At 44.4% G+C, this 25693-nt stretch overlaps 1 long non-coding RNA gene across 1 annotated transcript; it reads right to left on the bottom strand.

Annotated features, from left to right (window-relative positions):
• Positions 1–17703: 17703 nt before the first annotated feature.
• LOC135908845 (uncharacterized) lies at positions 17704–19169 on the bottom strand. Its single transcript, XR_010566460.2, has 2 exons — positions 18838–19169; positions 17704–17944 (listed from the first exon to the last, which is right to left on the bottom strand). It is a non-coding gene; the product is annotated as an uncharacterized lncRNA (long non-coding RNA).
• Between the last annotated feature and the right edge of the window lie 6524 nt (positions 19170–25693).

Below are 25693 nucleotides of genomic sequence, written 5' to 3'. Positions count from 1 at the left end.
AACGGTTATCTGTTCATTCTGGAACGTGCAAGGCTGAGGCAGACAGGTCATGCCACGTTGGGCGATGACGTAATTTCTGTTGTTTCCGTGCAATGACGGAAACTGACAGAGTCAAACAGAACCCGTTGATTGGAAAGCGTGGTGGCGCATCCACTCGGGGGCGGTGGCAGTGACGCCGATGGAGCGTACGCCCCTCGAGTGTCTGTAGAATTTCTATTGCGATATTCATTTTGATCAATTTTGATTTTGATTTTGATTTTGATTTCTATTGCGATAGATTTTGATAAATCACGATTCCCTTCATATATATCTTCAGTGTTCCCGCGCGTGCGCATTCATATAATCAGTGTCCCTCTATTTTCGTTCCCCTCTCTCCATGGCTATGTAATCGGCCTCCTTTGACTTCAATAAACAGTTGCAAGTTGCGCCTTGTCCTGTCTTTGTTCCTGCTTAGAGTGCTGCCCCTGTTGGCGCTTCATCTTTTGAAAGAAAAATGATTGCGTTGTTGCATCGTCCTGCCAGGTAAAAAATTGTTTTCGGCGAGTGAAAGTAGAGCTACACTAGATCGCTGGCCTCCTTCATTCTCGCCAATAAATCTCAACTGACTTTCCATCGACCTCGACAATGTTGCGTTTGTGTGCAGAAGCATCACATTTCTTCAGCAAAAGAAAGTCCTTTCGTCATACAAAAACAATTCGCCAGTCGTGGTCTTTTATAAGGCTTCGATGGAGAGCCTCTTGCTCCGTTAATTTGAGCCCAACCTTTGTATTGCTTACATAAAAGGAAAGACGGGTGGCATCTCTACGTCAGGAAGCTCTTTTCTCCCTCTTCTGACAACCGCTAAGAGAAACGCTTGGAAAGCTTATCATTGACGCATGTACGTGCCAATGACCTTTCAAATGGCAATGGCCTCACGTTTCCCTGCACAAAGCATCACGCATATACTCACGCATCAAAACAACGGTACAGAGCAGTTTCGAAGCGCAGTTTGCCCACGCTGCCCATTCGGGGGTTTCGCGAGACGCTTTCAAATAAGTATTGTGGCACCACACTTCCAGCCGGCTGAGGTAAAGAGAAGCGAAGGCCATACGTGTGCGTGACAAGCATGCGGTTCTCGTTTTCAGAGTCATTCGCTTTTTTCACAGCACCAATGAGAGGTCTCTTTTCGACGTCTTTTATGTTTTGTTTTGTTTTTATTAGTTATTTCGTGGGCAGGCAGAGGTCAACAAATAGGCATATACAATTTGTATGCTTCGAGGGTTTCGCTGCCGCGCTGCTGCTGTTATTAACCCAATATATTTTAAACCTTATCCCCACCCGGGAAAGCGAGAAATACATCATGACATATGGCGGAGTTCACGGCTGGTCACACGGCGAAAACAAAGAAAGAAAGAAAGAAAGAAAGAAAGAAAGAAAGAAAGAAAGAAAGAAAGAAAGAAAGAAAGAAAGAAAGAAAGAAAGAAAGAAAGAAAGAAAGAAAGAAAGAAAGAAAGAAAGAAAGAAAGAAAGAAAGAAAGAAAGAAAGTTAAACAACATGCCCACCAATAGCAATACGCGGTCGCATTTGCTGGTTGGTTTGGAAGCAAAACTTGGCAAATGCCTTTACACTACGGTAAAGACCGACGTGACAAAAATTCCTTTCATACCTTTGTTCTATAGCAGGATTGCCATAGTAAGAAATCAGTAAGCCCTGAGGCCCTGAACAAACACTTCACAAAGTTTTTGGTGGAAAAGTATCGGAATAGCTATTCCAATATATAGGTTAGCCACAGCTGCTGCAGTTTACCTTCGTCGCGGACTCGTGTTTTTCACGCCGAGGGCAGAGGATGCAGTCGCCTACCAAGTATAGCAGCTGGGAAAGCAGAAAACAGATATGAGAAATGTCTATAAGCTCGGCAATAATCAATTGCCCGGAAATGTACCAGTATATAACTGCAGTTTCAAGCTGCCGTTCGGCAGACATCGCGTTCAGCCGTGTCCATTTGCATGCGGCACGATGTCACCAAGAGCTACGTGAACGTAGACACTGGTATGCGGGGAAGCTTCGTGTGACACCAAATCACTTCTCCTGCTTTTAGGCAGCCGTTCGGACGCAAAAAGTTCGGGTGACCGCAATAAAAATGAATCGTGCGCGAATGTAAACAGGCGGAGCAATTTTTCACGGTTCTAGAGATCAATGCATCCCTCAATTGATATTTTTTGAATCCCATTTAACGTGCAGGTGAAGTTTTAATCCTCTCATTAGGTTTTTTTTTACTCGAGACTTACTACATAAATACATTTTGTGGAACAACTTTCCCTCGCTGTTCGTCAAGAGAGACAGTGAATAAATGTGCGGACTCAAAATTACCCTGATTTGCAAGAAAATGTTCGAAGTTTACTTGAAACCATTATTTTGCATATATTTTTGACAAACATATCAATGCATGTTACATGGAGTCTTTTCACCACGATTTGCCTTTGATGCCCACTGAAGGCTCAATCACACCAGCGCCTTGAAGAGGTTGCGCGACCATTTCCTATTGGCAGGCCACAAAGCGACAGGACGCTACCAATGCTGAACCTGGCTGAGCGCGACTTGCAAGTCGGCATCCCGGAGATTATCCTTCTCAGCGAGAACTCCAGGGATCTACGCAGTTCGCGCGCTCTTCACTGCTTACACGTTCCGGCAACAGCCATGGATGTCGATTCGAGCGAAGAGGAAGACGTATTCATTGTGTTGATCTGCTCTGCCGTGGTGTCAGCTGCGGCAGGGCGAAACCCTCCGAACAAAGAGCAACGCTAGTAGGTACACCTTTGCCTCCATTCGCGATAAGTGGCCGACCACGCAATCCGTCTCCTGCCTAAATTCCGCGGGCATGGATGAATGTGTGCTTTTCATTGGCGCAAGGGACAGGTATGGCCAAAGAGCGCCACGCAAGTATTAGTGATTTCGCAGAGGAGTGATGGGTTCTATGAAGTTGATGTGACGTGACTGCAAAGGGGCCTAAAATTAGTCACTCTAAAGTGCGTAAAATATACGCGTAATGAGATTATGGCGATGAGAAATGACGTGTACTATGAGCAATAACGTGCACTGCGAAATAATGATACGAAATAAAAAATGTACAAGATTCTAAAATTCACTAGAGCACCACGGCCTCGTTAGAGTCCTTGAGGCACAAGGGCTTAAAGGCATGTGCTAAACAAAACAACTATCACAGCGGCATCCTTTGGAAAGAGGATGCGCTACGGATTCAATGGGCTTATAGCATGCAGGACATCATTTAAGAAATTGAGGACTACTTTGGTGTTAAAAAACGGTTCTTAACCAAGAAACATAGCTGAGTAAAGAGGGATGCAATAATGATATGCAAGAGGAAAATGTTTCTTTCTTTCAGATTCGGCTTTCCGACACTCCAAGAAGACGTGGAGGTCGATCAGCCTCTCACCATATCGACCACGCGTGGGCAGTTCATTTCCATTAAACAGAAAATTGTCGGTACCAAATGTGTGCCCTATTCTGAGGCGGCAGAATAGGACATCTGTTCGCCGTGATTTTATTGGGGAGGGCCAAAAACCTAATTTTTGTTTTATAACGTGTAGTTTGTTATTTATTTCCGCGTTCCGCATGCGTTGCCAGTGTTGTCGCAGTTTCTTTCGTAAGAAAGGCTTCAGATCTGTGACAGGGACAGCAGCCGTAGGACGCTGTCCCTGTCAATTTGCGTTGCTTGGGAATCGGCGGATAATTTTAAATTCAAAGCATTTCTTTGCAAACATTAGCCACTTTGACAGTATCTATCTATCTATCTATCTATCTATCTATCTATCTATCTATCTATCTATCTATCTATCTATCTATCTATCTATCTATCTATCTATCTATCTATCTATCTATCTATCTATCTATCTATCTATCTATCTATCTATCTATCTATCTATCTATCTATTCTCCTACGGCTTGCTGCTCTCTTGGTCGTTTCGTTAACTTCTATGTACCAAAATTGGGATAGTATGACACGAGTCTATGACGAATATTCATGATCAGTCATGTCATGAATATCATGACATGCGTTTCATGTCGGTCACGAAATAGCTGCCCACGTCTTTGTGTTTTCATAGTCATTTCGTTAACTTGGTAGGTAACAAAATTAGCATACTATTACAAAAATGTATCACGAACATAAATGAACGGTAATGACATGAATGCCATGACATGCGTGTCATGTAGGTCATGAAACAGCCGCCTACGTCTTGGTACTCTCATCGACGCTTTATTAACTTGGTAGGCTCCCCGCACACTGCTTCGCATAACATCGATTCGTACAAGGCGGGGCATCTGCCAGATTTTTTGTGCTTTCTTTTGCTGTGTAGCTTCCTGTGAATGCTAGCGAGTGCATTCGACACGTTGCTTGAACTGCTGCGCCGCAGCATCACAAGGCAAGACACCAGACACAAGCCTGCAGTCTGCCGTATTGTAGTGGACTGTATTTGGCACGACGCAGGAGGACGTTCGATGAAGTGACGTAATAACATAACTTTCGGCGCGCCGCCGATTGGTTTAGCAGTTTTGCGGCCACAGGCGCACGAATTAAAAATCGAGCAGCGAGTGACTGGCCTAAAATAATCGATTTTCGAGAAAATCGGTCATTTGCGGCCATTTGCGACTAGTCGCTTTGCGACCAAATGATGGCGCGACCCGTGTGGATCACCATTGCAAATGAGGGTTAGAGTGCTTGATGTCTTCTACGTACGAATAACTCCTGCCATTTTGTTAGTGTGCTAAAAAATCATAAATTATTTTGTTTTTGGAGTAATGATGTTAAATGTTTCAGCAGACAAAACTATTTGTTCACACAATGTTGGAGTAATCCCTAAGCAGACAAAAAATGATAACACCGCCAGTGAAAAGGCAGATAATAATACACGCAGTTACAAACCACTCTGTAAAGCCAAAAAACAAATATTTAAATGGATTCGGCTGCTAAGATCAGATGCATAATGATGCTTAAGAATCCGAGAGGATAAAAAGACTAAGACATATACGTTTTGGACTGTGATACACTTCGAGGCAACCCTGTCAGCAAGATCAAGCCAATGCAAATTTAACAGTTCAACTGGCAGATTAAAACTAGCCGGATTTGAAGTTTTTTTTTCGGTTTCAATATTTTTTGTTAACCATTGTGAATGTTCTACACGGCACTCGAAAAGACTTCGCTCAGTAACACAGATTTTTTTTTTTTAGCTATATAGAGCTTACAGTTATTTCCGAGACAGTGGCAAAAAAGGTGACGGATACGAAGAGAACTGAGAGTTAATTTTGCGTTTAGTATTAAGCTTTCGGCAACGCTTCTCAAAAGGTGGAACGTATTACAGGAATCCCATGAGACAGTGCGTTAGGAATGCTGCATAGCAGGCTGCTGAAATAGCTGAACGTACCTCTAGGACAGCTTACGATCAGCACTGTATTTCAACAGCGTCATGCCGTGTTCAGCCATGTTCTGCTAACAGCCGTGTTCTGTTATACTTGCTGAATAATTGCGCGTTATAAACCGATAACTGAACTTGATACTTCCGAGTGACCGATAATGAATAATTTGTGAGCATTTGGCACAATAAAAAAGTACCGAATGCACATTCAGGGATTATATATACATTAGGATTATATATGTGATATAACGATTATATATGTATGTATGATATGATAATTATATACATGCTACTTTGTTGACGCTCCAAGAAGCATCACGCCAACGTTTTCAAAGGCTGGCTGATGGTTAGCGATGGCTATAAGAAAGTCAATGAATCAAGCAGATTTTCTTACAACACATGCAAGGCAGATAACAGTCATTCGTAAAAGGACAACCAGAAATGTGTTTTGTCGAAACTCTTATTTCTCTCCTTATAATTTCTGATGATCAGTAGCTCCAAGTGGTCCATCGGTCCGGACCATTGTAGTAGAAGAGCGCCACTTCCGGTGAGAGGATGACGATGGACCAGCAGAATGAATATGAAAATAGTACTCCTGTGGAGTCCTACGTCGACGACATTCTTTGCAACGTGATAGCTGTGTTAAGATCATTGTAACGCGAAGAGTCAGAACGAGTGCAAAATACAAGAACGTAGTTCACGAAATAAGTAGACATCCAAGATGTCGAAGAGGCAGCATTTGGCATTCTGTCTATCAGGACGTGGAGTTCGTTTTTTCTCCTTATTGATTTTCTTAAGTCGTCTTTTCTTCGAGCAGTAAGCCGTGTCTTCTTCGAGCGAACAAAGACAGCGTCTACAAGAGCTACAGCTTTCAATTCCTTGACGCCATGAAGCCTGCCTGCAGCTTAACATCAAAATGTGCTACCGTAGCTCCCCCGAACTTCCCAGTCCTCCTCTCTATAAGTGCTCAGGACCCTAGACGAGAGCGCTGTTAAGTGCATCGCCATGCCACTTTACCATAGCATGAATACCCCACCAGTTTCCCATACTGCCAGAACGTCAGCCCTGAAAACGAATGTACATCGTTTATTGGGCGCTATCCACAAATATCGTCAATTAAGTTCGTCTCGAAGAAACATCCCCGCACATCCTTTTCCTACAAACCCTCTCTATGCCTTTAGCGTCCTATCCAGACGGCCACTTTTACAAACGAATTCGCCGCCCAAAAGTCAAGATAATGCGGGGTTGGCGTGGCGGTGAAAAGGAATTTCGCCAGCTGTCGTGGTTGAAGGAATCAAGTCACGTCTACAATCTCGACAAGCGGCCCTCGGTGCCATCACCTTCGGCGCCGCAATCTTCTGTCATCATCGTGCTTCTTGTGCGTTTGCAAAACGTCATAGGAAAGCTTCTAAGGGTTGGGGGGGGAGGGGGGAATGCAGAATAGACGCAATCAGCATATTCTTTTTCTTTTGTTTTGTTTCAGGTGGAAAGTTGTGCGGTAAACAGAGACGAAAATGTCTTGCCCGATTCCCGTCAATGTGTATTATGCAGCTGTATGTGGCTCTCGCGTGCGACGCCGGAACGGGGCTCGTTGTCTTCTTAAATCTTTGCGCGTACCGCGAATGCCAGATTGTTTTGGCGCAAACGGGGGCGGTGGACGTGTGTTGCAGCAGCTGGTGAAATATGGCGTGCATCTCCAAGGGGCAACTCTATGCTTACGACGTTGTTGAATGCAGAAGGGTAGGAGGGAGGGCAAGATGCATGACGACGCAATATCACACCGCGAAAACAGATGATGATGCATTTGTCTTCTCTCTTTTTTCGCACAAGTTGATGGCACAATAAAACTGGAAAGACAAGAGAACAACAACAGAAACGACGTACAGTGCTGGGCGTTACATGCATTTCAGGATTATAATAGATCGACACTGCACGCGCATTCTGAATGGTATACTGAAGAACGCAAACCGCAGACAAGGACAAACAATTTCTTTTTTTCATTCTTATTCCATGCCAATGGATTAGAGAACATCACGTAGATCTGCTAACGATCAAAGCATGGTTCTTGTCGGTGTTCTGTAATCTATTCACCGCAGAACAGCTCTGTTATGTGGGGAAGCGTACAAAATGTAGTGCGCTGAAGGGAAGTGAAAATTTGCGCAAGTACGAAGTGTCAACAACGTGTCACTAATTGGTATGCTTTAGTACCTCCAGGATACCAAATGGGCAACGGGGGTCAGCAATGCCGGAAGCCGGTCCAGCCAGGTTCCAGCTTCGACCTCCCCTTTCCCGCTTGAACGCCCGGAAGGTCCTGGGCCCACACGCTCTATTTTATTCTCAGTTGTTCTTTCGAGGCCGCCGTTCGCCTTTTATATTTTCATTTTCGTATGCTAAGCCTCATCGCAATACATGTTCGCATAGCGGTAAAGTACACCAAAGTAGATTCCCCAAATTGGAAAACATATTGGAGGATGTGCAAGTATGTGCACTACTCACGTACTCACCACGAGTAGTACCTGAACACACTGCTTTTGCGATCAGCACAAAGTGCCTATTTTGGCAACTAAAGCATACAGCTACCTACAGCTAGAGGCACATTTCATGAACAACGAAGCAACTTTCACAACTGCATTTCATCATGTGCAGGCTTGCTACTCTGGCGTATTCTCTATGCTTCCCACATCCGTTGCTCGTGCTGGAGGTAGCTACGTCAATATTAGAGCCCCACGTACGCTGACGTTTCTTACCATACCCACCGCACTCAAGTCGCATACAACTATTGTCCGTCAAGAAAAATTTTAGTAAATTTGAGAAACCGCTAAGGATTTGTTTTCTTTACACCACTGCCCAAACAATGAAACGTTCCTCTTCCTCGGCCGCTTCCTAACCTTTCGTGAGGCCGCCTTACAGCGAAGGACCGATGGAGGAAGCAAGCGTACTCTGAAAGCTCCCTTCGCCCGTCCTCACGTAAAGAACGGTTGCCACACGCCTGGGTTCGAGAGCATCTCTTAAAAACCTCACTCGAACACCGTTATTCAATAAAAAGAAGCTATAACGTCGCACAATTTTTTCAATTGAAATGCTAAATAGAGACGCGTGGGCGCTTTCGCCTAGTATTGTTCACTCAACGTGTAAAAGTACCACAATCTAATGTGCAACGTCATTCGTGCCGAACGTGCAACTGAAACGAACATGCCGAGCAAGGCCTATCGCACTCGCGCTTCTCAGCGTGCGGCCGACAGCGCGCATGCGCGTCCCGTGGCTAAGCAGCGAGGTGAAGCGCTCGTTCAGAGCCAGGAGGGGTGTTAGGACGCATGACGGTAGCTTCGGAGCTTCCTTACGCTGAGGAAGCACAAAGGAAGCCTTCACGGAGGCCCCTCAGCATTGAAGATTTCAGAGTGACATCAGGCGGCCTCACCGCAATGAAGGCCTCCTTGGTGAGGTAAGTAAAATTTCGTTGTTCGGCCCTACATCCAGTCCGAGCGTTTCGTGAGCAATTTTAACCACGTCTACCTAAAATACTTCTACCTAAAGTCACCGTCTACCTACCTATATAAACCCCGTGTACCTATTTGAGTTTCAACTTCGCTGATGACAACAGCATATTGAATCACCAACGTTTTCAATTTTCTTCCTTCAAGGACCTAGCAGCCGACATAAACACGGGCATGAAACACTGTGGCAGCAATTCAAAGTAATTACATCTTTTAAAACACGGAAAAGAAACAGAACCCATGAATAATCGAGATATAAGTCACATGAAACGAAAAGTAAAACGCCTCCGAAAATCACTTAAAAAGCATCCGAACCAGGCTACCTCTACCACTCACAACGAAGCAACCAAAATCTTAAAATCTAAAATAAAGAAGGCCAGGGATGCTTACTTTAAATATTCCCTGACCAACATTCTGACAAATTCCCCTCAAAGGTTTTGGAACTACCTAAACCCGAAAAATGATTCCACCAGCACACTAACACCGGAAGAAAGTAAAGACAAAGCAGACTCATTAAACTCCTATCTTCAATCAGCCTTCACCATCGATGAACAGAGTACACCAGATGTTTCGACAACCTGCAGCATTGTAATTGAGCCAATCACAGTAGATGAGGCAGCAATACTTACTCTACTGCTAAATTAGATCCCAAAATAGGAATTGGACCTGACAATATCCCAAAACATTTCTTAACGCCATACGCAGAATGGGTAGCTAAATACTTGCATCTGATCTTCGATAAATATTTATTAACCTGCTGCCTTCCTACTGACTGGAAAAATCTAAGATAATTCCTGTGTATAAATCGGGAAACAAAGCTGACACCTGTAACTATCGACCGATCTCATTAACTAGCACGGTATGTATAATTCTCGAACACATCAACCTCTGTACCTCGAGCAAAACATGTTATTCACCTTTTCAACACAGATTCTACCGAGGGCTATCTACAGTCACCGATCTAGTAGAACTTATACACGACCTATCTTCAAGTATCGATCATCGAAAGCAAATAGACCTAATCTTACTTGACTTCTCCAAGGCATTCGATAGAGTATCCCATTCAAAAATGATTAGGAAGCTTCGATTGACGATAGGCGACGGACCATTTACAAAATGGGTTAAAGATAACCTCTCTAACAGGACTCAGCTTGTCGAAGTGAGTCATTAGTGTTCTGGAATTACCACGATTACCTTCGGTGTTCCACAAGGCAGTGTCCTTGCCCCAATCTTATTGCTAATATTCATTAATGATCTCCTACCTGGTATTGTCAGTACTAACATAAGACTATTTGCTGATAACTGCATAATTTATCAAGAAATTACTCACCCGAGGATCACGATATACTGAATCATGCGATAAAATATAACATGTGATATAACAGGCTGGTGTGGTAACTAGCAAATAAGTCTTTATGTAAGCAAATCAGCCGTCATGCGTATTGCTAGAAAGGAGAACGCATCGATATACCCCTACGCAGTTGGCAGCCATCCATTGACAACAGTTAAAGAATATAACCATCTTGGCCTAGTAACATCAGACAATATCAGGTGGGACTCTCATGTTGAAGCCGTACGATCTAAAGCTTTTAAAAGACTTTTCTTCCTCCGAACGTCCCTCCATCAAACTACACCAGAAATTCAACTACTCGCCTATACTACATTCGTTAGACCTATACTAGAATACGCAAATGTCTCCTGGTTTCCACATACTAATAAACTATTGACAATGCTAGAAAGAAGGCAGAGAAAGGCAATCAGATTCATTTACATCGAATACAACCTAACTGCCTCTCCATCCCAACTAATTAACCAAGCCTGATTACTCACTTTACAAAATCGTGCCAAACTTGCTCGTCTGAAAGTAATCTACCAACTAATACATAATAGAGACGTTTAGCGTGTCCGGTATTCGGGCAAGCGCGGGCGGTTTTCCGGTTTAGCGGGGGCGCCAACCTGAGCGGCCCGATTGGTGGCGCCAGCTGGTGGCGCAAAGCTCAACCACACAAACACAGAGCTAATTACTATATTCTGCTTAGCTGCTGGCGTAAATTTTCGACAGTGGCGTAATCGTGTTCACAATTACGCCGCTGCCAAAAAATTGCACGGATGGCGAAGCAGGATATGGTGAGTTACTGCAGTTTTACTATGCGTTTGTCTGGTTGAGCTCTACAACACCAGGCGGCTTCACCGCTCACGTTTACTTAAAGCCCCTCAATTTTCCAAAAGTAGCGCCATTCTTAGATCTTTCCGCCACCCCGCTCACCCAGGCGCTTCCTCCTCCACTCCTCCTGTCGCGCCAGCCTCCTCCGCCCCCCATTGGCCAATCTGTCACGTGAAAGCAGGCCCCGCGCTTTTGTATATTTTTTTTCTTTCCGGCGCAGAGCAGGCGCCGCGCTTTTGTATATCTTTTCTTTCCAGCGCGCTGCGACCCCCATTCTTGGGCCTGCGCGACGAAAGTACGGCAGGCGGTTTGAAGGAGCGTGGTAGTTTTATACAATGGGTTAGGGCCGAGTGCTTAATTGCGATGCCGTGCTGCTGCGCCTACGGTTGCCACAACAGACCCAGTGACGACAAAAAGCTTTTTGCTTTACCATCCGCCGGGAGCAACGCAAAACGAAGAAAAGTGTGGATTCACAAGATCGGGCGGGCTGACTTCGAGCAAGTGGCAAAGAACGCGCGGCTTTGTGAAGTAAGTGCCACGGCTCCTCCAACCTCTTCTTTTGACGCCCGTGTCAAAACGGGCCCGTGTCCAGTGCATTGGGGGCGCGTTAAAGAACCCCAGCTGGAAAAAAATTTATCCGGAGCCCCCATTATGGCTGCCTTATGAGATCGGGGTGATGGGATGTAAAACCCAAGAATCAACTTTTTTTCTGTCTCGTGTGCCTTGACTGTTCCAGTTAACGCAACACTGCTTCCTTGTGAAAACTTACAACGCAAAGTAATACAGACGCACGTAGTATACAGAGATAAAATTAGCAATTCAACAAAAGTGTTGCTGGTGCCAATGAGGGGAGGGGGATAATTATTTTCTGAACCTCTTTCCAGTTGTCCCATCAAGTTCCTTCTTTTTTTTCTATCAAATTCTAACCATTTGCACTGTAATAAATAAATAACGATTTCATATGCTGGTACGTTGTTCAAATTATCTATACCACCTATGTGTGAAAACGTTGCTCATGGCCACCACAACCTGTGCATGAGCTACGTACATCTGCAAAAGGCGCGGAACAGAAACGGCCCTGCTGCCAGGCATTGCTGACCGCAGACAGTCGGAATCTCTCACGCGCCGGCCGAACAAAAGCATCCTGCAGGTACGTAAATTAACCTACGAAACCACGTGCACATACTTTCACGCTGTCAAAACCTGAAACTCTGGTAATTACTCGCGTGTCTGAGCACACCGCGTGCTTGTGTCGTGTTTCAGCAACACGAACTTTCAACGTGCGCTCGCTTTACGCCTTAAATACGCCTTGAATAATGGTGCTTTTCTCTATTTCTTCCGAAAATCTGACACGACATTCTTAAGGCCAGTTACCGACTGACAAAGCAAGATCTAGATTGAAATACTGCTCCGCAGGACTCGAACGAACTTTTCCGCGGATTTCCTCCCGTAGCGTGTTAGCCGTCGTCTGCTACGGCAGGCCCACCGCCGGCGGTGCCACCGTCGAGGCCGCGCCGAGCGGAGGAGGAGGGAAGTGAATGGCGCTACTTTGGGAGATTGAGGGGCTTTACGTTTACTCCCCGACCATCCGGTAATCCGCCCAAACCGCTCCCGTTTACCGGAATACCGTACAAGCTAAAAGTCTCTAATATGTTATTTATAGATAGCTACCGCTACTTGACTAAATCTGAAACTAGCAAACACGTCATAATTGTCCCCAACCACAACAATATTACCGTTTACCACCGACTGCTTTAGATTTTCCTTCTTTCCACTCTCAACCAAAGACTGGGAGAACTTACCTTCACATATTATCCCCAGTCCATCACTAGAAGCCTTTTTATAATCTTATGAGATTCACCTACATGTCTCGTAGGGGTGACTTGTCCACCTTATTCCATTGTGTTGCAATACCATTAAAAAGCTTGCTAATTTTTGTTTATGGCTTCCTTAAATCATTCTCTTCTCTGTCAAAATTGTATCAAGCACAAAAATATATGTAACCTAATTCACTTTGCACTAGCCCTCGTATTTGTGCATATTGGTGACGTACTTTCGATGATTAATATTGTACATTCTGCATGAATAACATTGTAATAGTTTCACTACTCTACAAGAAATTAGTCCACCTGTATACTCATTCTTCTGTTTGTATTTTTTGTATTGTACGTTTCTCGACCTCCCTACAATAATCCCTTCTTGGGATCGGCAGTATGTTCAAAATTTTTAAAAATAATAGACATTTTGGTATGGCAGCGTCCCCATTGGAACCTAAGCTAAATAACGTTCTCATGAAGTAATTTCACCCGAGTATCGTGAAAGCAAGAACAAAGACTCAAAAACTGCTCATGTTCCATTGTTGTGTGAGGGAAAAAGCGCCTCTACGAGCCTGGTATTATTCCAGTCGATTTTGTCTTGTCCCTCGCCCACGTTTTACCAAGGTCTGATTCGGCGAGCACAACTGGCAGCAGCATCCAGCGGAGCCCTGGACTAAGGGCAACCGACCGTTGTGCTAGAAGATGGACGATTCCATCTGAAGACCGCAGAAGACCAGCGAATCTAGAGCTGATAATGTTTTTCACTCACTGACTCACCGCGAAGCTAGAAGAAACGTTAGCCACTTTTCTAGAACAACCCGTCAGAAAATGAGGGTGGCAAGGAGACGCGACAACTACGATGATGGCTAAAAATAAAGCACCGCTTGTCCACCAAGCGACTGCGCTAGTCGCCGTAATAACCGTCCACTCGACGCAGCCCAAGATCTCCGAAGTATCCTGCTAACAAGCAACTGGAAGTCATTGGCGACTCTCAGCTCGGCAAAATCTAGCTTGTTACGGGTAGGTGTACAGAGCTTACTTACTTGTGCGAATCCCTGAGCGGGAAAATAAAAGCTTATGTGACAGACTCGTCCTTAGTTGGTTTCCTCTCTTCTTCCTCATATAAATATATATATATATATATATATATATATATATATATATATATATATATATATATATATATATATATATATATATATATATATATATATGTATATATATATATATATATATATGTATATATATATATATATATATATATATATATATATATATATATATATATATATATATATATATATATATATATATATATATATATATATATATATATATATATAAAGTTTGTTTTGCAGTAAGCCTCTCGGATTATAGCATACTTATAGCTGCAGCAAAACCCAGTCTGTCACGTATAGAAAGAAAGCACAGTATACTGCCAGGCTAAAAATATGTACGGTTTTCTTGGACAATTTTCTGTTGCCATGCTAGTGCGTATAAAAGAGAGATGTGCAAAGAAAAAGAAGCCCGTTCTTGCGCAAGATAGTAGGACTTAGAGCGTCTCTGGAGTGTTATTTCGATTGAGTGAAGTGGTCGGCAAGTGCTTGGAAGCTAGCAGCGGATGATGCACTGACTACCGCTAGTAAAGATTGGCTTATTACATTGTGATAGAGCAATAAAGGTAAGCTACATTATAGCAAGCCTGAAAACTGAAAGATACTGTAACTGCTCCGCACACGCACTCCTGCAGTGTTCAATCTTGTCTTGCTGTTGATGGGCATATCGTCTCCAGTTTGAAAGGGTCATCTACAATCCCACCAGCTGTTTAAACCCTGAACTCCGTGTCAGAAGGCTCTACCCTCGCAGTCTGCATCTGCGTACTTCGTCCAATCACCATTAAGGGATCTCAAAACAGAAAATCCCAAATGGAGTAAGCTATAAGTTTGAAAGTATGTCTGCATTCGAAGTAACAGCAGTTCGTCCAGTCTCATCACCATCATCATCTACCTATTTTATGTCCATTGCGGGACGAATGCCTCTCCCTGCGATCTCCAATTACCCCGTAAGTATCTGCCGTCTTAAGCAGATGCGATCACCGATTCGACATCAAACGCACCATGGTGCATAAAGATAATATATATATAGCCAGAGATCTGAGACTAGTGCTGTAAAACTGCGGGCGAAGTGTGCAACTATGCCTTTAGCCGTCGCCATGTTGGTACCTTACATATCGATTTAGTAACTAACCGTCCCTTAACAGTCATGGCACCGCGTACCTGCACGATCCGTTTTAATCCACGGTTTAACTTAGTTATCCGAGAGTGTGTGTGGGGGGGGGGGGGAGGCGGGGGGGATACTCACGTTCCAGCTCGACCTGCTTCTAGAATTTGTCGAGGGATCAAATACATGAATACCTGCTTTGCCATTGCCAAAGATGCTGCAAACGAAATCTAGAACGCTACGCGCACTGTCAAGACACGTAAAATATGTGTTTCTTTACCAAACAATAAACTCGTATCTCTGAAAAATTGTACCCGAGTTAACTGATATAAATGGTTTCATGTGTTTTCTCTGTTTAATAATTAAAGAATATCTCACACGAACTTTAGAACGATATCAGTTCAAAACCAGTAAAGCAGTGCATGCCGCTGATATGAAAAATGTAAAAGCCATGAAACGAACAAGTTGAGGGCAAATATTTTAATGAAACTTTGTCATTGAAGAAACATGTTTACATTTTTGTACATATGCAACGGCCACGGAAAGATCTCAATGACGCTGTCTTTTGTTCTAATGTTCTGCGCAGGAGCCGCTGTGATCAGTCGTGTTTTGTAATTGTACCGAAATTATAGTCGCAACAGAGAGCACATATAGAAAGCAGGAGTTCTGCAAAATATACGACTACATTAGCATTGCAAAGATACAATGGAATATACAAATGCTTGATACAGCTTGATAAAGGGCAAAAAAGCGTCAGTGGAACCAAAGCTCACTGCACGTACACACAGTACCTCGCAACAAGATTTTTAAATATAAGTCTCCAATAAATCTACGTATCTAAGAAAACTCACTGTATATAATGCGCAAACAAGGAGAATAAACATGTTGCGCAATCACAGATTCACACAATCCTAAGCCCCCCCCCCTCTATCCATTCCCCATAATATATCGCGCGCGATGGAAGGCGGCGGATTCCTCGACGCTTTTCTCCCTTGCCCGCACAAGACTCAGCCACCATCGTCGGCTCAACCACGCGACGCCCCTCCCGCCCCTCCCGCCCCCTCCCTTACGCTTTCACTCGCGCACATAGCTTTTGTCACGCGGTGATGATGTTATCGCCCTTGGGCTTTATGCGGAACATGACGGCGACAGCCGGAATACGCTTGGAGTGTCCATATGATTGCTACAGCAACGATATAGTAAGAGTATCCGGCAACTGAAGCGTCCTGTGGCCTATTACTTTCCGCAAAAGAGAATAAGTAACAAAATCGAGCTTTCCCCATTCTTGCGTTCTCCAGGGTAGCGTACCCTACCGCTGCGGACCAGTTGTTGCGATGCCTGTTGCTCGAAGCTCGACCGGCGTTACTATTGGGTAGCGTGGCGTTTTCGGCGGGCTGCAGGCGTCCGGTAGACCATGGCGATCGGGCAGGGAGGAGACAATTTCTAGTGCGAAACTTGCACGGTTTATACAACAATGGTTGGTGAAGGATAAGATGCAGAGAATTAATGAAGTGAAAAAGTACATTGCGGGGCCCCTTAAATAGGCCCAGTAATATCGTAGGGGGGATCTTGCTCACGTAAACGTCCCGTTACAGGCACTGCGTCTTGTTGTGGATGGGCCCCTGATCCACTCTCTTAGGTGACTTTTCACGAGCTTGCCTCCGCTGGTGGCAACCCGCGGGTCCTGGGGATCGAAGGCGGCTGATCTCTCCTCTTCTAGGCGTCGTTGGTTCGGGGAAAGGGCATCTGGTTGTGGATGGGCTGCTGATCGCCTTTCCCAGGCGACTTTTGCGAGCTTGCCGCGGCTGCTGGCAACCCGCGGGTCATGGGGATCGTAGGCAGTTTGGGCCCTCCTCTTTTAGGCGTCGTTGGTTCGCGGTAGGGACCCTCCGCTAGGTTTGGAAAGTTCGTGGAAAGGGTTTTCACGTGCACACACAAAGGGGCACGTATACACAGCGCGGCGTCCGCCAGAACGGCGACCACTCGAGACAACCGTAAAAAACTAGGAATCCACCCTCACTTTCGATGAGACATGGTGGCAGAGCATTCTCTTTGCCCGGGGCCTCCCTTACAAAAATCATTGCAGACTTGCTGCAGAAATTCTGCATACCCCGAGTCACCCGGGATGCAGAATATCTGAAGACAGGTGACAGACTTTCTGTCACCCCCTGTCACCTCCCAGCGCCCAATTGGTACACCCTTTCTGCAGAAATTCTGCATACCCCGAGTCACCCGGGATGCAGAATATCTGAAGACAGGTGACAGACTTTCTGTCACCCCCTGTCACCTCCCAGCACCCAATTGGTACACCCTTTCTGCAGAAATTCTGCATACCCCGAGTCACCCGGGATGCAGAATATCTGAAGACAGGTGACAGACTTTCTGTCACCCCCTGTCACCTCCCAGCGCCCAATTGGTACACCCTTTCTGCAGAAAGTCTGCTCAATCTGTGTAGCTGCAGGATACAGCATTTCTGCAGAAAGTCTGTCGAGATTGTGGTCACAGGATTACAGCATTTAGGCAGACATTAGATAGAATTTCTGTAGCCCCACTATGGGGAACTGGCATGCATGCATGCAATAAAATAACAGACGCAATAGTATTCTTTGCACATTTTATTTGTCTCCGATTTCTTCCGGGCTGCTTGGTTGGGACCAAGAATATCGCTTCCAAGGAATGAAGTAGTGAGTACCGACATCTCATGTGAGTGGCAGTGACCGCCTTGCACACACCTTGTCGCAGCATGCTAATCAGACGCTTTGACGCGCTGTTCAGCCTGCAGAAGTGCCGCAGGCTCCCAAGTGATGTAGATTCCTCTGGCTCACAAAATCGTGACATCCCTAAACAAGAAGAAATGTTCAGTTTACTGTAAAGTTAACCCTGCTGACACTGTAAACTTGTGACATTGTGAAAAGTCTCGTACAAACAGCTACATGAAGCTGCATGGTTGCACAAATACCCGATTATTACATCACAGGCAGTTAACATGTAAATGGAGCAAACATGAATCTACTATAAAAAACTTCACACAAACGCACCTCTGTACCAAGTCAAATGCGAATTGCACAACCAGAAAACTCGTTAACACATGATAAGCGTTCGAAAACCTAATTTATTTATGCGGTGCAACAAAGCCCTGCCCCAAAGGACGATGCATTGAAAAAGAACAGACTCCCTCTTTTTCAGGTGAGAAAACAATTTTTTCCATTAAAGATAGATACTGTTGTTGAAATCTCGGAACCATTTACAAATACACGAAAACACATGACACCCAACGCAAGAAATACAGGCTGTCTGAAGACACTATATAAATAAAAGAACTTGCATACAAGCTAAAATCTGGCCATGCGTCGTACACAGCAATCGGGTGCCATCTCGCGCAGCCGTTAGCTGTGAAGACGACAAATCGACGTACCTCTAGAAATGGCTATACGATTTCTCGCTAAAAAATTACGTACAGAAATAGTAACTTTCCCTGCTTGAATTTTTGCGCCTATTCAAATCAAGCAGTCCCCGGCGCAAGGAAACTTCACAGCAGAAAGCAAATAGTCGATAGATTTTGGCAACATCACGTTTTAGGGCAATTTTCATCAAACTTCGCTAAATGCGCCCTGCGACAAGAACGAACATTCGAAAAGCACGATCATTTTTGTCACGTTACTAATCACCTTGTTACTCGTACAGAAATGCCCACTTCACGGACTACAAAAATGCGCGCATGCGCCGGACTTACCTTTCTAGGCGTGCTCGGTAAACGAGTCTCCGTGACAGCTGCTGCTGCATCGCACAGGTACCGCAGGAAGGACAGTCGGTGCACGGTGCCTCCAGCGTCAACAGCGTAGAATTGCAGATGAACTACAGCACGTGATAGCACAACTTTCAAAAAATTCTTCCGCGCACTGTGATGGAATGCGAGCGCAGCGAGAGTACCATCGGCTTTTCATGAGCCGGTAACAAAGAAAGCGCGACCGGGTCATAACTACGATAATTGGCATCGGCACACCACACGGAAAACACTGAGAGCTACGTTATGCAGTCACAGGGGTTTTGGATCATTAATACACACAAAAAATCGCCACAATTCCTCCCGGCACGGCATGTTCACTACCTCATCGGTCGCCGTCACTGCGACGTGCACATGGCGTGCACGCGTGCACGCCGTGACTTGTCGGGGGCCAGGTGCTGACGGGAAAATATACTCACCCGTAATTTTACCGGTGCTCGCGGCCAGCGCCTTCTGGGGGCCGGCGCCGAAAGCAACCACGCAGTCGGTGGTCGGATGGATGGTGTCGGCGTCGCGCGGTAGATATGTCCTTAAATTCAGGCTGCGGTTCGAGCCATAGTATAACTGCTGCATTTAATGTACGTTATGTAACACGCCAGTATTACCTTATTAGCTTATTATTATTAATTATATATATTGATGTCTTATTTTATTTTTATTATTTTATAATTATTAATTACCTTATTTCAATTAGTATTAAATAATTGATTTATATAACTCCCATTATCAGACTGTTCTTGTAGCAATCAGTGACAAAGTTTTCAAAATGTTAAAATGGCAAAACAGAGCGCAATGATAAAATGTGTCATGGTTCAGGATGCGCACACGTGTGTGTGTGTGTGATTCGTGGGTGCCTGAAAGGTGAAGCCGATTTAACTGTTATTTATAAAATGTCATGTAGAATATATATATATATATATATATATATATATATATATATGGCATGCATATATATATATATGGCATGCATATTACATACAAGTCTACTTACTTGCCGTCCACACAGTGTAATATGCAGACAATCTGTAGACTAGCTCTACATGGAGGTGACTGGTGGGTGACTCATGGGTGACTGAAAGGTCAGACCTATTGAACCGTAATTATAAAATGTGTCATGGTTTAGAATATGTATATATATGGTTTTATATATAGATATACATCTACACATACACACACTCGCTGGGCATGCATATTATAGACAAGTCTACTTGCAGTCCACACGGTGTCTGCAGACATTCTGCAGACTAGGTCTACGTGGAGGTGACAGGTGGGTGACTCAAGGGTGACTGAAAGGTCAGACCTATCGAACCGTAATTATAAAATGTGTCATCGTTCAGAATATGTATATATATGCGTTTATATAGAGATATACATCTACACACACGCACACACACACTCGCTGGGCATGCATATTACAAACAAGTCTACTTGCAGTCCGCACGGTGTCTGCAGACATTCTGCAGACTAGGTCTGCGTGGAGGTGACTGGTGGGTGACTCATGGGTGACTGAAAGGTCAAAACTATTCAAACGTAATTATAAAATATGTCATGGTTCAGAATATGTATGTATATATAGATACATATACATATTTACACACACACTCACTGGGCACGCATATTACAGACAAGTCTACTTGCAGTCCGCACGGTGTCTGCAGACATTCTGCGGACTTAGTCTACAGAAAGGTCGAGTCTACAGATAGGTGACAGGGGTGACTGATAGGTGACTCATGAGTGACTGAAAGGTCAAACCGATTTTTGTAAGGGCTTACACGCACACTGTAACGCCATGCGACAATTCGCTGCAACGCAACAATGCATTTTCTTCTTTTGTGAGGCGGAGAAACCGAAATGAAAAAAATGCAAAGGAAAGCATGTTGGCTACAAATAAAAATTAAATTATGGGGTTTTACGTTCCAAAACCAATTTTTGATTATGAGGCACGCCGTAATGGAGAACTCCGGAAATTCCGACCACCTGGGGTTCCTTAACCTGCACCTAAATCTAAGTACACGGTTGTTTTCGCATTTCGCCCCCTTCGAAATGCGGCCGCCCAGGCCGGGATTCAATCTCGTGACCTCGTGCTTAGCAGCCCAACACCACAGCCACTGAGCAACCACGGCGGGTTTGGCCACAATCGTATGCCTACTTTGGGCACCTAATGTGGCTACCGAAAGAATATCGAAAAAAAAAAACGAGAGGCGCTTCTTCTACAGAGAATCATACGCATACTCCTGAGTGTCCTACATTGGCTAGACAAGACTTTCCGCTGAGGTTGCACTCAAGAGAATGCGTTTCAATCCGTCGAGTGCCCACAGGTATGGCGACGAGCGACCATGGTTTCTGTTTCTCGTCTGCTAGCCAGAAGGTGTCCAAAACTATTCCAGGCAAAAAAGGACTCGGCCAGAGAAAAAGAGCACGCACCGAAGTGCGCCGCGTGGTGGTCGGGTCAACACTAGAAAAACGCATGCGTTCTGGCTGACTCTGACAGCCTGCGGGTAGCGAGAAGAAGAAAATTGAAGAGGCTCAATGTGCCCTCACGAACAAAAGTCAAAGTTAAAAAAAAATAAGAACGTAGTTACCCTTGCTGGATTTATTGTCTTGACATGGATGCTTTGGCGCAGGTGAACAAAATGTTGATATTTTTTTCTGTGACCTGACGGCATAAATAAACCACCACAACGCTTCGTCTCGTTGGACCTCGCCGCGTGCTCTTACTTGACTTATAATGCGGTGATTTGGCTTGTCTCGTTGCAGGGTCCGACGTACGACTTTAGATAAGTCAATGTACCTTTGGCGTCAAATATTCATAACAACATTAAACCCACAAAGTTCCGGAATTGAAAACATAAAGCGTGACTTCTGAAAGGTTACTGCTCCTTTTACATCAAAAGTTTATGAGAACTTTATATCCATAAACATTCGAAATTGAAATCCACGCGCTCTGTATATTGCGCGGCCACCGCGAGATGAAGCGACGAGCCCGCTCGCCATCAAAACGCCCTTAAAACTTTGGGCTCGGATGGGGCTCCTTGCGAGATGTGACTCCCTGTGCACGGGTGTTGCCACGAAATGCAGCCCGAGTTCGCAACATTCGCGCTGAAATGTGTTTTCGAACGTAAAAGATATATTCTAGACAAAATCCAGAATGATTTCCGTCGAAGGGGGTTGTTTTGGTCGGTGGTGCATAACAGCACGAAAACATTTCGAAGGGCGGGTGGGCTGAAGCCCCATAAACTCCCCCCACCCTGGTTACGCATCTGGTCATTGCACAGTAAACTGTTGAATGAGAAATGCGTGAAACCCAAATAAGACAGCGCTTCAGCAGGAATACTGACACCTGAAATGATCATAACTTGGTGAAAAGTATATGTTTCTGGATCTAGTGTTTAGACAAGGGGCATTTGTCGAAGCCTTGCTAAAATCGATGTAGTGGCTCCAGATACGTACTATATTTTTCGACCTTTCTTGAGGAAACCTGCAACATTGTTATTTACTTATTGCCCAGAAATCACGCGGTGGAACTTGCAAGGTCACATCGTGAAACACTTTACTGTGATGACGAATATATGTAGTGAAAAATGTGCAGAAAAAATGTAGAACGTGAATAACAATAAGAAAAAGAAAAAAGAAAAACACGCATAAATTTATTTCATTTCCGTGGCGGTTCTATCAGTAATGCGCCCAGATTTGCATCTTCAAATGTCACCGTGAAACTTAGTGGGAGCTACAGCCACTCGCTCGACAGCCACTTACGATCAAGAAATGATACAAGAGACTATTGCTTTCTATCATGTTTTAGCGCCACGAAATTTGTTTTAAAAATTTTCTAATTTATTGAAGTTACATTCCCTTTATTTATCTATTTCTTTCTTTATTTATTTGTTTGTAAATGTCGGTGGCATTTACCACCACCTTCTCCGAAAGATTTGATCGTCGAAAGACGTGCGCTGAGCATCAGCGTGCTTGAACCCATCAGCAACGTGCGGCACCAAAAGGCAATCTGTGCAACCTGCACATTTGTGTTCAGGCGAAGAAGACAAGCAATCCGATTGTGACTGTATCTAAGCAAACTTGAGCGAACCAGTGGGCAAACTTAGCTATGCGAGTGTGGCGGCACAAAGCGAAGTCCAAACATGTTGACTGTTTTGAGACGGAAGAGCATAAGCCAGTGACTGTCATGTTGCGCGGACCTGTTACTGAACAATTGCCTTCGCTTCGCAAATGCGAAAACTGCAAATATATAACACCGATCTAGAACTAATACAAATGCGTATACAGCACTTATTATTGTGATAGAATATATATGGACATGTAAGGTACATTTCCGCCGTCGTCGTCGTCGCCGTCCTCGCCGTGATGTTCCGTATGTGCGATAACATTGCGGCCACTGCGTTGAATGTTGTGGGTGCCAGTGAAAGCGTGCGAGTGTGGGCCGAAAAGGATGTTGGCTCCATCGCGCGCGCGTAAGGGAGGAAGGTGGGGAGGGGGCGTACCGTTTCCATCGCGGGCAAGGCCGCAGGGGGGAGGGGAGGGGGCGGGCGTTCTATTCTTGTGGCAGCTGCGTATGGTGCGGCTAAGGGCGGCCGCGTGGGCCGTAGTTTGAAAGCCATCCGCGATGGGTGCACAGTCAAGGCGCTCCAAAGGGTGGTAGTTTCGCGTGTGCTGTAGTCTCGCCGCTTCCCTTTGAAGCGAGAGGCAGCACGAATGGCAATTCGCTCACAGCTGCTGCCGCTCTTCCTCACGCCAGCGTTTCAGCAGCGAATGTCCACGCTTGTCGACTGGGATGTGTTCATGTTTCCCTATTCCACATAGCACCAGGCCTGTTAATTTCGTTAGAAAACAAGTGCTTACTAGTTTACACTGCCGATAAAACTACTATATTTTGTATAGCTGCCCAATAATTTCCTATGACATTCAATGTTTCGCATTTCGAACGACACTGCGTAAACGCTTTCTTTCTTTCTTTTTTTTTTGAACTGCAGAAAAGCGCTGCATGACGTGTCATGTCCTCAAAGCATACCAAGCATGTAACGGGCTCGAGTTGAAGCAACGTTACACTTCCCGCACTGTTTATTATTCTACTACGACAACAGCTCTTGTTTTTTCCCCATTCGGAGCGGAAGATGTTGAACATCCATCCTGAAACCTATGGTTTCTAGAAATATTTTTTCGGTCTGACATTGCTATCGCTAGTTAGAGTACGAGCTTCGCGGGCAGCAGTTTAGAATAAATCAGATGAAGGCCATTGGCATAGACTAGCGCTGTCAACGATGTGTCACTGATGTGTTCATAAAAAAGATGATTTGTTTGTATGATAAATATCAAGTTCTCTATGCTATAGTAGCAAAAACTGGCATGAAATTAGATTGCGAGTTTGTATAGTAATACGGGTTGTTCCTTCTTGTCTTGCTTTATTTTTTGAGCCATACAATTTCTTTTTATGGAAAGTCTACGAGCGTAGCAAACCTGGCGTTCTTGCTGATGGGTTCGTAGGTGAGGCGGACATACTTTGCCGCTAATCTTGTGATCTTCATAAGACTAACTAACAAAACTTTTTCATTGCCTTTTATAAGAACCTTGAGGGCAGTTTATATTGGAATTTCGCAGGCCGTCGCATTGTAAAGTACCTACACTTATGAAAAATTTTGACAGTTGCATTTAATTTGTAATATTCATCATCGAATTTCGATGCTCATTCCAAGCAATATTGATTAGTCCAAACAATACGTCATGAAAGCGATTACAAATTTGACTTCTTTAGGCTATGTCTCTCCTCATTACGACTCTTCATTCTATTTTATAGTCTTTAGTGAGCCTTAGTGGAAAAACTTTGTTTGGTGTTTCTGGTACGCCCTAGCCCATTTGTAACATCTTCTCTATATGAAGTGGGTGGCTAACAATCAACGTTCGAAGTGGCTGTGGTGCACCGCTTTAGGAAGCGCCAAAGTTGGCAATAGCATTTCAATTATTTATAGAGCACTGATTTGTCTGAAACACAAATTGAAAAGAACCGTCGATTCCAGCATCTGACCTGTTTTTCTTGATCAATTTTACTCTTTTTCTCTTCAAATTGAGGTGCATCCTAGCCCTCACTAGCCTATGATCACTGCACTTTACCCTACCTATCACTTCTACATCCTACACTATGCTGGGATCGGCAGAAAGTATGCAATCAATCTCATTCCCTGTTTCACCATTAGGGCTTTTCCAGGTCCCCTTTCTGTTCCTACGCTTCCTGAAAAAGGTGTTCATTATTCTCAGCTTATTCCTTTCTACGGGTTCTACGAGCACCTCTCCTCTAGCGTTTCTAGAATCGACGCCGTAGTTGCCAATTGCGTGTTCACCCACCTGCTTTTACCCCACTTTTGCATTGAAGTCACTTATTACTACTGTATACCGAGTTTGCACTTTTCTCATCGCTAATTCAACATCTTCATAAAACTGATCTACTTCCTCATCGTCGTGGCTGGATGTTGGAGCGTAGGCTTGTACTACCTTCATTCTATACTTCTTATTAAGTTTCATTACAACTACGGCTACCCTCTCATTAATGCTATAGAATTCATCAATGTTGCCTGTTATGTCCTTATAGAATAATAATCCTACTACGGATTGCTTCTTATCAGGAAGACCTCTATAGCAGAGGACATGGCTGTAACACAACAATGTATAAGCCTCACCAGTTCTTCTAGTCTCACTAAGGTCGATGATATCCCAAACAATGTCTTATAATTCCTCGAACAGTACTGCTAAGCAAGCCTCACCCGACAGTGTTCGGCAATTAAAGGTTGACAGGGTCAGT

This window comes from Dermacentor albipictus, chromosome 1, assembly GCF_038994185.2.
Source record: "Dermacentor albipictus isolate Rhodes 1998 colony chromosome 1, USDA_Dalb.pri_finalv2, whole genome shotgun sequence".
NCBI lineage: Eukaryota > Metazoa > Arthropoda > Arachnida > Ixodida > Ixodidae > Dermacentor > Dermacentor albipictus.
The sequence above is the reverse complement of the archived record's forward strand: the minus strand, read 5'-3'. Positions and strand labels throughout refer to the sequence as shown.